This window comes from Mauremys mutica, chromosome 3 (assembly GCF_020497125.1).
Source record: "Mauremys mutica isolate MM-2020 ecotype Southern chromosome 3, ASM2049712v1, whole genome shotgun sequence".
Classification (NCBI taxonomy): domain Eukaryota; kingdom Metazoa; phylum Chordata; order Testudines; family Geoemydidae; genus Mauremys; species Mauremys mutica.
Window position 1 is genome coordinate 123858470 of NC_059074.1, and position 12856 is coordinate 123871325.

Sequence of the window (12856 nt, forward strand, 5' to 3'; positions counted from 1 at the left end):
TCATCCACATCATAGCAAGCACACTGTAATGATATTAGATGAGTAGAGAGCCTATAGAGTGACAATCAGGTGCCCTTATCACAAATAAAGCCAATCAGTCCTTGGCTCAATACCAAGTTTTCATCAGAGAAGTTTTGGGATGTATGTCAAATTATCAATAATAAATGCAAACTAAGTTACTTTGAATTACTTAAGTTAAAAATGGTTAAAGCTCTGTGGCTTTTTGATCCCCTTTGGTGTGAGGCATAAAGTGAGTGATGAAGAATACAAAGGTCCCTAACCCCACAGAAATGGGAACAACAGATCTGACTCATCATGTTGCCCTTTCCTGGAAGCCCATGAAACCCAGGTCTGTATGTGATCAGTGCTCTGCAGCTCTGAGTTGGGGAAGTCCCAGGAAACAGTCACTCCACGGGACATGTTCCCCACTGAATCACATGGAAATGAATGCTGTTGGAATCAGGAGTAGGTTCCACTTCATGCCATGCCCTCCCCAAAGAGCAGGAGTAAATGGCAACTGAGAATGGTTGCTTGGTTCTTGAGGAAGAAAAGCAGCCCAGAGAGGCAGGCCTTCCATGTGGTTGGAATGTTATTTTTCTATGGATTCCAGGATTCATGAAATTTAGAGTTTCTTCCATGCCACCTCCCCTAATCCCTCCTCCACTGAAGGATGCTTTCAGAGGAAACTTCATGACATTAAATCAGTGATTTCTAAATCCTCTATACCCATGATCTCAGCTTTGAATTAAACATCTTATTAGTAACAGTAGCATATTATTATTTTGTGACAGGTACTGGATTATGAGGCCTGGAGACTGAATTCCAGCATCAGTACAAGTCTTCTCAAACTGCTCCACTAATATACCTCAACTTTGTCTTGAATTAAGGGCAAAAGGATAGTTTAATATCACTGACCTCTCCTCTTTATGGTCTCCCTCTCTATAGATACTACCAATATGGGTGTCAGTCACTACTGATTGCAATGGTATTGTTTGTGAAGGACACCTTTCCGCTTGGAACCAGATTGAAAGGAACTACTTTCACATAAATCATATAACCATCAGGTGATAGAGACTTCCAGTCACTCCCACTCTGCGCTGCATTTAGGCTGGCAATTTAGAAATGAAATGTTCCAAATTCTTTTGCTACTCCTCTGAGCCATTCAGTCCCCAAACCACTTTAGGTCAGATCCTCAACTAATGTTAGTCAGCATAGCCCCATTAACTGCTGAGTTATGCCAGCTAGGGATCAGATCCTTTGTTTATAAAACTGGCAGTTCATCTTTCAGCTTGACAAGCAAAGTGAAGAGATCAAGTTTAAGTGTGTGGAGTCAACCACTGAGAAAAATCTTAGGGAATATTTTTAACCTATTAACCAGAGAAGCTCTTCCCCACTAAGAAGCAAAGAGCATCAAGGACCATGTTTTCAGACAGACACACCTTTGCCAAAATTCTGTAGACCTTCAAGTAAACAAAGAAGTAGAGAATATAAAAAGGAAGTCACTAATTTGTAGACTGAGTAGTGATAAAGATGCAGAAGCTCAAAATGATGTTATATACAAATATAAAGTAGAAAAAATGCACTCTAGGTAGGAAAGAATTAAAAGCTAGGCAGAGATTTTGAACATAAGAATGGCCATATTGGGTCAGACCAAAGGTCCATCTAGTCCAGTATCCTGTCTTCCAACAGTGGCCAATGTCAGGTGCCCCAGACGGAATGAACAGAACAGATAATCATCAAGTGATCCTGTTATAAGATGCACACGGGATCTTTATAGGGGAGAAGGCAAAAATGCCGCATTTATTGAGAATACAACAGTTAGCATATGCTTTTCAATCACACACACCATGCACACAGTCTTGCCAGTTGATGTTTATAATTATCAGTCCAGAGTCTGGATCAATCTAGTGGCCAGCCAGATTGGTCGCAGAGGGGAGCAGGGCTCTGTCGGTCGTGATCCGATGCCCCTGGAGTGTGGCAAGACGAACCCAAAGCCCCATAGCAGAGCACCCTGTTCTTATGGTCTTTTTTTCCCCTGCTGAAGTCTCTGTATTTTGCTGTGTCAGTTTGTGACTGGGTTACTTCTTAACTGGTGTCAAGTATCAGAGGGGTACCTGTGTTAGTCTGGATCTGTAAAAAGTGACAAAGAATCCTGTGGCACCTTATAGACTAACAGAAGTATTGGAGCATAAGCTTTTGTGGGTCAATACCCACTTCATCAGATGCATAACCCACGAAAGCTTATGCTCCAATACTTCTGTTAGTCTATAAGGTGCCACAGGATTCTTTGTCACTTCTTAGTTGATGTATCTTTTGATGTAAACATTCCAATACACCTCCGAGAGGGTCATCCTGTCCCGGTTTAGATTTAATCAATTGTCCTTAGGGGTGCCAGCCTTCACCTCAGGGTTGTCAATCTGCCCTCTCTTCATTATGGATGTGCATTGATGGTGTCTAAGTCTCTTCACTCTTTCTTCCTTGACCATTTGCTATAATGATGGCCTTCACACCTTATCTTTTCCTGATGCATACATTCCTCATTCACACAAACAGTCTTTTCCAGTTAAAGTATACAGCAGTTTTTATGTTGAGCAAGAAAAGGCATTGTAAATTAAGCCTTCCTAAATCTTATAATCAAAACAATTTACATTGGGGCCCAGGCCTTCAACGTTCCTCTAATCTCCTTAACATAGACAATACAAGATCCTGTCTCTTACTTTCTAAACCTTAAAACAAGGAAATGTATATTTAACTAGAGTGCCTAACATATAGGAAACCATAGCAAACATTATAACTTATCCTAAAACAAAAGGGTGACCATAAATCAGTCATAAGGATTGTTCTGGTCTGTCATTCCTTTCTGCTATTCTGGCATTCTCATAGTACAATTATACAATCCTGCTCCTATAATCCATTCCCTGTCACTCATTCCCAGCTTCTGGCAAAGAGAGGCTAGGGACCCCATCCCTGCCCATCCTAGCTAATAGCCATTGATGGACCTATCCTCCATGAATTTATCTAGTTCTTTTTTGAACTTGTTATAGTCTTGGCCTTCACAGCATCCTGGAAACTGAATAATATCATACATGTATTAAGAATGGGGTCACCATCTCTGTGATCTTTGTGCCTCCCAGTCCCATCTGCTTTACTGACAAAAAAGTTTCTACTTGTGTTCACACTGTAGAGCTAGTACAGCTATGGAAGAGTGAGCTAGATTATAGTCTGCTTCATGCATCATGGGGACTTAGTTGACAACTTTCTCAAACTACAGATTCTTTATTAGCAGTGTTAATGTAAAAGGCATAAGGGAACATAGCTTGACTTTCAGTGCCTAGTCTCAATTTTTTTCCAAATGAAAATTCATCCCTTTACCCATAAACTGAGCAAATTTGATATTAAGTCATCAATAGAAAACAAATGTGGAACCCCACAATGGGCCAGAAGCAGCTCCATGTGAAGTCAGTGAGTTTTGCTGTTGACATCAGTGAGGGCAGGATTGAGCCCAATGTCATTTTTAGAGAGAGCTACTTTTCTGGTAACTAGATTTCAAAGGAGGAAGAGGTTTGACACCATTAAAAATGTAGCCTCATACTGTAGCCAGACAAGTTGACAAATTCTGTAATATAATATGGATTTAATGTCATATTTTGTATATATTCATTCTATTTTCTTTCCTCTTGGGGCTATTAGATTCTCTATAGACTCATTAAAATAGTTTAAAAAAATTCTTCATGAGATGTGTTGGTGAACGGTACACATTTTCTATTTCTGTTTCAAATTGTGTGACAAACTGTATCTGGTTTACATGTCAGTGTATCCAATGCTCTACAAGACACAGAAGAAATGGACCCTACCTCGAATTTATAATCTAAAACCTTCTGTCATCATTTGTCCCTTTCTGGCTTTGTTTTCTGTTCTCTACAACTCAGCAGACAATGAGGGGGTTGCTTTCGAGGAAAAGGAGCAAACTGAGCCCTGGTGTAGAGATGCTATAATTCAATTGATTTTCAAGATTTCAATGATCCCACATTACTCTAGGGCTGAAATGGCATGAAAACATTAGGGCCAGACCTTTGAAAGCACTGGGGCTAGGCTACTTTAAACAGCTGAGGATCTGGCCCTTAGTTGCCATGTTTTGAATGGTTTATTTCAGATCTGAGATGTAAGAAGAGTATTTTTTTTGTTATGATTGACAAAAATGATTTTTAAAACACTGACATTGCATTATGAAGAATTTTGCAAGGTTTGTTGTTTTTTTTTTAACCATAACGTGAGGTGCCAAACTCTCAGCCTATGGGCCAAATCCAGATCATTTGATGATTATAATAAAATTAACTAGAATCATAGTAATGTAGGATTGGAAGGGACCTCAGTAGGTCATCTAGTACAGTCCCCTGCATTGAGGCAGGACTAAATATTATCTAGACCATCCCTGACAGGTATTTGTCTAATCTATTCTTAGAAACCTCCAGTGGTGGAGATCACACAGCCTCTATGTAATTTGTTCTAATGCTTAACTATACTTTACAATTAGGAATTTTTTCCTAATGTCTAACCTAAGTCTCCCCTGCTGCAAATTAAGCCCACTACTTCTTGTCCTGGGTAAGGAGAACAATTTACCATCCTTTTCTTCAAAACAACCATTTATGTACCAGAAGACTATTATGTCTCCCCCCAGTCTTCACTTTTCCAGGCTAAAACCCATTTTTTTTCCAATCTTTCCTCACAGGTCATGTTTTATAGACCTTTAATCATTTTTGTTGCTCCTCTTTGGACTTTCTCCAATTTGTCCACATCTTTCCCAAAGCGTGGTCCCCAGAACTGGACATACTACTCCAATTGAGGCCTTATTAGCATTGGAAGAATTATGTCTCTGGTCTTGCTTACAACATTCCTGCTAATACATCCCAGAATGATGTTTGCTTTTTTTGCAATGGTAGTACATTGTTGACTCATTTAGTTTGTGATATATTATAACTCCCAGATCCTTGTCTACAATACTCCTTCCTAGGCTCATATAGAATTTTTCAATGGATCTCAATATACTTTACAGTATTTTTATCCCCATTTTACAAATGTTGTAACTGGCATATAGTTCTTTATCTCTGGTGCCTTACTATTACCTATAGAAACAACCAGGGGATGAGAAAAATAGGGTTTTATAGAATTTACTGTAAAATGTATGAAAAATAATAGAAGATGAGTTCCTTTACATGGAATTTTATAATAGGGATATATTTTCTATTCAAGATAACAGGATATTTCAAAAATCTATAAAAAGTTATCATTGCCTAGTAAATTCTATAGGGCTTTCCTATGAGGTGATACACAGAGGGACCAGAGACACAGTCAGGCCCTGCTACCCAGTTGAAAAGGCAAATTAGTTAAAGAAGATGGACATTTCAAAATCAGCACGACATTGGAGGTGTTGGTGGCCCTGCCAGAGATTTGCCTAGAAAGGACAAGGGTATTCCACTGCAAAGAGGTGCCAAAATTGGCGAGTGTAGGGTAGTTTTAAAATAAAAGGGTTAAGGTTGGTTTAGTCAGGTTATGAATATATACTAATATGCTTTGTAGCTTATGTGGACAACTAAAAAAAAGTAACAAGGCCTTAAAAATAATGGGTTCAAATATCTATCCTTAATTTCTAGATAAAGTTGATATATTTAGTTTATAATGGCTGCCACAGAAAGGTACAGCATCCAGGCCTGCAGAGGATCTCCATTACAGAGCGTTGTCCTGCTCTGCAGCACGTGAAAGAATGGGCTCTGTACTTTTCATTCATAGTCACCATATAGTGAATTCATTAAAGATAACCAGCCACAGGTTAAATTCTGCCTCATCTTCAATGGGTGCAATGTAGTGCATGTAGAACCTCTCCCTCCTCAGTCCCATCACTCCCAAATGGAAGTCAAGCAGAATGCTAACCTAAGATTCCCTGAACACTAGGTAGAGGGCCTGGCTATTGAGCCTAGTGACACATCATTGCCCTAAGGGTCTGAGGTTTGCCACAAGGCATAGTCAAGTGCTACCTGCCATCCTGCATGATAGCTGCAGGCATCTGGGAGCCAGTACTGGGTGAAGCATACTCTGAAGCTTCAGTAAGGGCTGCTACTGAGTGAGTTTGTGCTCCCTGGCTCCATTGAGTCATTCTGCTGGTCTCTTTTCTGTGCATTTAGACACTACAGTCCTTCTTCATTCCTCAACTAATGTGGCAAAAAAGGGAAACACCAGAATTTGGCTCTAAGTATTTCCAACCGATCTGAACACTATACAGATGTGGCACTGCCTCAGAGACATTAGATCAACCTTAAAAAAGAAAAAAAAATGTTAGCACTGCTGTTGATCAAAATTCAAAAGGTTTGGAGATCAGGCTTGGTTCAAAGGTATCCTGGACTGGGAGTCTGAAGACCTGGGTTTTATTTCCAGATCGGCCACTGACCCTTGTGTGGTCTTGGGTAGGTCATATAAACTGTGCCTCAGTTTCCCCATCTTTAAAATGAAGAAAATTTACAGATGGACAGTACTACATAAGTGCTAAGTATTAGTACCCAAAAGGTTATCTGATCTACTGGTGTTCTCAAAACTGAACTTGAAATTTTACAAGAAAAAGTTAACCATGAGATTTCTGAACCTTGCAGTCCTGGTCAGAAATGCCACAGGAGTAGACTCCCCAGCAGTATTTCAGAAGTTCCAGGTTTGGTCCTAGCCGGAAGTGCAAAACTGTGCCGAAGCAGAAAATATTTCAGGATCTTAAAAAGGGTCAGTTTGAGTTTTTCCATGAAGGTTTACAGGAGGTGATTTTATATAATTCAGGCCAATTTCCCCATCCCCAGTCAGCATACGCATACACACAATATAATTTAAAATTCATACAGGACCTCTCTACCCACTGTGTTTAATTTCAATATCAAGACCATAATTTAAATAAATAAAAACCTTTGTTCTTTCATCTGTGTCCCATGCTACAAATATTTTCATTAAAAGCTTCAGAGATTTTCTAGGGAGACAATCCCATTAAGCCTGAAGATTAATTACTGATAGGAAGTCCCTGCTGTCAATTATCCTGATTTTGCCTGCTTGCACCTTGAATGAGACAAAAATCTATTTTGAGGGTTTTTTTCACCAAGGCATGTTTTGAACCCTTCATCAGTGTGTATTGTTGATCCTCTTCTGCTTTCACAAATTCCTTCATCATTTTGAATATTTCTCTGAGGTCACCTTGAAGTCTTCTCTTTTGAAATGAGAATCAGCTCAGTCTTTTGTTTTGAGTTGTTTTTTGCACTTCCCTGCCAAAACAAATGTTTTTATACACATTTGACTGCCCTTTTCAAGGTCTAAGACCATAGACTTATGAAGAAATGGCCAGAAAAAGAAGAAATGGAAAAATAGAACAATTTGCACTTCTTTAGAGATTTCCATGCCAGTATAAGAAAGTGTTTTACACACAGTATTGAGTTTATTCTCATGTGCACACCTGTAAGGTAAGGAACTATTATTAGACCTATATTACAGTTGGAGAAACAAAGACCCAGTGAGGTTAAATTACTTGCTCAAGGTGACATAGGAAACAGATGGGTGTAAACTCAGATCACCTGACTTTCACTCGTGTTCACTCGTGTACTTCATATCTTGTCCCTTTAGCACTGCTACCCAGTACCTTTTTTAATGCATCCACTGATGTGTCTCTTCAAGAAATTTCCTACATTAACGCCTCCATTATTCTCTTTGGACCACATTCTCCCACCTTTTTTGTATAGATTTCAAGGAGAGAAGGGACAAATGCTATCATTGAATCTGACCTCCCTTAATGCAGGCCACAGAACTTCCCAAAAATAATTCCTTTTGAACTAGAGCATTTTTTTTAAATCCAAACTTGATTTCAAAATTGCTAGTGATGGAGAATCCACCACAAGCCTTGGTAAATTGTTCCTAAGGTTACTTACCTGCACTGTTTAAATTTACTCCTTATTTCTTTTTCAATCAGAGGAGGGGGAAAACAGCCTAAGATCCCAGTTGAGGGAGCAAGGAGAGGGGATTTCTCCCCTTTGGGAACCAATGGGAAGGGGTTGAAGATGGGAGGAGGTGGGTCTAGAGAAGACTGCCATAGCAGCCCATGAGAACATGCTTCTGCAGGATAGGGCTGTAGCAGGGTGGGGAGTGGAAAGTTGTGTGGAGATACTATCCTTCTGCACAGATGGCCATGCAAATTCAGTGGATCTTGAGAGAGCTGCAGACTTTTTTGGGGGTGGAAACTGAAGATCCTGCCAGGTTCATGAAAGATAACTCCATCCCCCTCAAGGATCCAGTCAAGTGGAAACTCTGAGTTCAAATTTGTGGAGCTTCCAGTGCCCTGTGGGGAAATAAACCATGCAGGAGACAATTTGCCCTCTCGTTAGTATGCTGCATGGCTGCTCCATTTAAACTTATTTGGTTTGCTGCCCAGAAGCTGGCGCACATCCTCACCGCGATTGGACTGTGCGACATTACTAGTGGTCTATCAACTTTTAGAGTTGCTAGCAAATTAGAATCACTCCTATTTGATATTTTTATGGACTCACAGATGTATAAAGAAGAGAAGTTTCCTATCTGGGGAACCTTGGAACACTTGACTAGTAACCTCTTTACAGCAAGACACTTCTTGTGAAGCCCCTCTTCTCCCCCTAACACAGATTGCTTTTTCCCCAGCAAATTATTTCATTTCCTATGCTGTGACACTGAATCACTGAATTTTGAATCATATCAAAATTAGCATTTTGGGTTTGTGTTAAATTTATTTTAAATTTCAGGGCCATATTGAGCCATCAATTTTTAAGTAGAAATTCTCAGTGAACTCAGTAGGGAGTTCTGCTTAAAAACTGATGGCACAATACAGCTCTAAGTGTTTGACATTAATTGCACTAAATGCTTGAAACACTCCAGGTTAGTTAGTTAAGACTCTCCTTTCATATGTGGCTCTCTCTAAACAAATTATGTTTTTTGAATTGCAATGTGTTCCCTCCCTAAAGTTATGCAAATTGTTGCTAATATTAGCGCCAAACTCGGCAGCTAGGAAGGTGCTCTAATTATTGGCTATATATTGTGGCTCTTTCTAAATAGTGATGGCGTGACATTGTCTGGGCCTTAAGTATCTGACTCGTTATTGGAGAACTTCCAGAAATTTCAGTTTAAAACTTTGCTAGTTTCCAATCATCTCTTCTTTTAATATTAGGGACAGTTTGTATCACGTAAGGAATAGCCACCAAAACTCAAACTGAACTGGAATCAAGAAGAGGAGCAGGTTGTGTGTGATATTGTTATGTTTGTATTTTGTATTTTTGGTTTTTGTAGTTTTGATGTGAGGAAGGGGAGGCCCTGTGATTACGTTACTATGCCGCGCATGTGCACTCTGTCTACCCTACTCTTTACCTGTGGCAGGGAACAGCTTCAGCTGCAGGGAGCTGCCAGTGTCTTTTCCTTCAGTGGACAAAGGCTCCAGCAGTGGGGAGCTGCTGGAGCTTTTCCCTGCTGTCAGGGTCCTTACCTAGAGCAGGGAAAAGCTCCAGCAGCAGGGAGGCAGTGGGACACTACACGGCTAAAATAGCAGCGTAGACAGAATTTTGACAAGTAGAGAGCCATGTGGGGTATGTACTTGAGTACATATTCACATCCTTCAGGAGTGTCTGCACTCCACTTGCCTACGCCAAGCCTCACTGTCTATGTTTAAACCATGCTGGGGGCTATCCAAGTATTACATGCTGCCAAAAGACACATGCAGTATAGATGTAGCCACGGTTCAAATGTATACATTACCCACAGTTACTAATTATTTGAAGTACAGGAATGTGCTGCATTATTTCAGAGACCACTGATCATTACTTTGTAATGACCAATGCTGTATGGGTGCAAGCGCGCAAAATAAACTGTGTAGAGTTAGAAACAAGCACACATGAACAGTAATACTTTGCATTTAGACAGTCCTTTCCATTTGAAAAATCATAGTATTTTATCAATGTTTTACAGATGAGAAAACACAGTGAAAAAGACCCAAATTGCTTCCTCCTTCAGAAAAATCCGTTGAACTGTCCAGAAGGAAGGAAAACTCCATGAGCGTTCTCTATCAGCTCCCCCAGATAATTTATTTTTAGAACATATTGCTAGATACTTACTTTATTTTATCTTCTACTCTCTACATTTCTGTTTACCCACTTCAGCCTATGTGGCCCTTCTCATGTTCAGACATAATGGAATTAATTCCTTTTGCAATCTCTTTTTACTAAAAGCTTAAAACAAAATGTAGTACCAGTGAAAGGGGCTGGATTGACAAGCTTGAAGAAAGAAGCTATAGAACAGTTATAGAGCAGACAGTGGTAGGATATCCCGTCCTACTAATCAACCTCAGTAATGATATGGAGACATTCTGTCAAGGTGAAGGGCAGTTAGGTTTCCATACTCATGCAGTCCTTAGCACTGCTAGCAATATGATGAAAAAGTGCTTGATGAGAGAGTAGCTTTTGTTACGTAAATGCCTGTCCTCTTGGAATAGGACTGAGACCAGTGACTCATTTCATGCTGGCCACAAGTCATACATAATCAGTTATGTGCTGGTGGTAATGCTCTGACACTATTGACCTACCATAGATATGCTTAAAATTGTCATCAATCTGAAAGTTTTTACCAGTCCTTATGTAATTCTCCATTTTAAAGATGGAAAAACTCTGGAACTGGTAAGGGTAGGGTCTTTCAGAATGGTGGATCTTTTGAAGTGCATTCAATCTGGATTTAACTGGCTCTGGCATGTTTTCCATTTCTCTCATCATAGATATCTTATACACTATAGGAAAATCTTTCAAAATTATTATTATGAGGTGAATTTTCACATTCCTTCAAAATCAAATATACTTGTGTTACTTCTTTTCACAATTACTGGCTTTCTGGGTAGTCAGTCTTATTAGTTATTTACTATATTTGGATAAATGTCCACTATCGTGTTCAGAATAACCTCAGATATTGTAGGCTGCAATTAAAACATAAGAAAACATAAGAAAGCAGCCCTTCAATAATTCCAGAAACATGTTCCACTCTTTGGTGTATTCATAATTGTTATCCTGATCAATGTCTGAGTCATCAAAATCCCCCATGATCGAAATTCTCACCTTACAATCCTTTTTTATCTGTAAAGATTTTTCCTGATGTATTTATCCTAATTGCCCTGGGAAGCTATAGCAGAATCCTATAGTAACCTGACTATATGCACTGTCCTGAATTTCCACCAAGCAGTCACCATTGAGATACATAATTTGGCTCTGTCCACATTTCACCTTGCACTCACCATCATATTCCTTCTCGGCAGAGGAGATCGGATTTGGTTTTATATAGAAACTCACACTCAGAGTTTCTTAAAAGCACTTTACAATAATTAATCAGCTAGTGACAGTACAGTGTAGGTAAACGAGGTAGCTTTTAAATGGCTGACTGGAATCCTTGGAACTTCTAGCTAGAATCAATTTTATTCATAGAGGAGCTGTCACCCAGAGCAGTGCATCTATCCCGTACCCTTCTTTTTAAAGGTACTATGTGATTTTTAACTTCCATCTGGTCAGCTACAAGAAAGACAATCAGAAATGAGGTCAATTTAGTGTCTTGTCTAAAAGGTGTGACTTTTATACTGCAGCACCTCGATCCCTCATTCACCCAATGCATTTTCTAGTCAATACTGTGACAGAGCCCAAGTCCCTGTATGAGACATAAAGCCCCCAAACTTCTGGCTAAGGGACCAGAGTACTAACTACAAAGCAGCACTTATGCCAATATTGCCATTCTTGTTCTTTCCCCTCAATTTGTCAATCCAACAGGATGCAGCATTTAATTTTGTCTGTAATTCCAGACATAACTAAATGCTGTATCCTGCATATACATATAAAAATATACAATTCAGATCTTTGAAAACAATCCAGTCCAGCAGTCACTTTATGTCGGTACGTAGCATGATTTTGTGTAAGAAAATGGTTTTGTTTCTCCCTGTTGACTGTCCTTTGGTTTACCTTCAAATCATTTCCTACAATGCTAACCAGTGAATACATTATCATTACCTTGGTATCTCTAAATTACCTCTAAATTCTTTCCTTCCCTCTTAGATATTTACACGCTTAATTAAAATCACAGTAGGACATCTCTGACTTTGCTTCCTCTTGTCTAGATACAAGTTGCCTCTCTCATCTCTTGATAGATGCATGTAGCATAAAGTAAGCAGGATATTAAAAAGCTAATTCTCCTCCCTTTACATATCTTGCCTTTTTTTAAAAAAAGGATCAGCTAACCCATGTAGCTTTCTGTATTCCTTTATGAGCTTGCAGCATGCTTTGTTAAGCATGATATAGAAATACAATTTAAAACTGAACAAGAGTGGCCATGATGAATGTGTTTTTAAAAAATGATTAATCCACTATTTAGTCTTATTTCCCCACTCTTGTTATGGCTTTAAGTGGGCAAAGAGCAAAATTACTTTAGGAGGTTTCTGGAATAACAACAATTAAAGCAAGACTCAGCTTGATCCTATAGTTTAAAAAACAAAAAACAAAACACACAAAAACCTCAGTAGAATGGCTAAACTGATTTGCATGTTCAGAACAAAAAGATATTTCAAGGCTTGTACGCCATGGACAAAATCCAGTCCTGTCCTGCATGAGTACACTAGGTGGGGGAAGACAGTGCATTAAGACTCTTAATACACCACCATAAACCTAGCACATGATTCATCACTCCCCTCCACCTTGTATGGTTATTTACATCTCTGCAAAGTGGCATGTAAAACACTACCCAGTCAGGATGGCAGCATTTCACACTCACTTTGCACAGGCCTACTACTATACAAGGT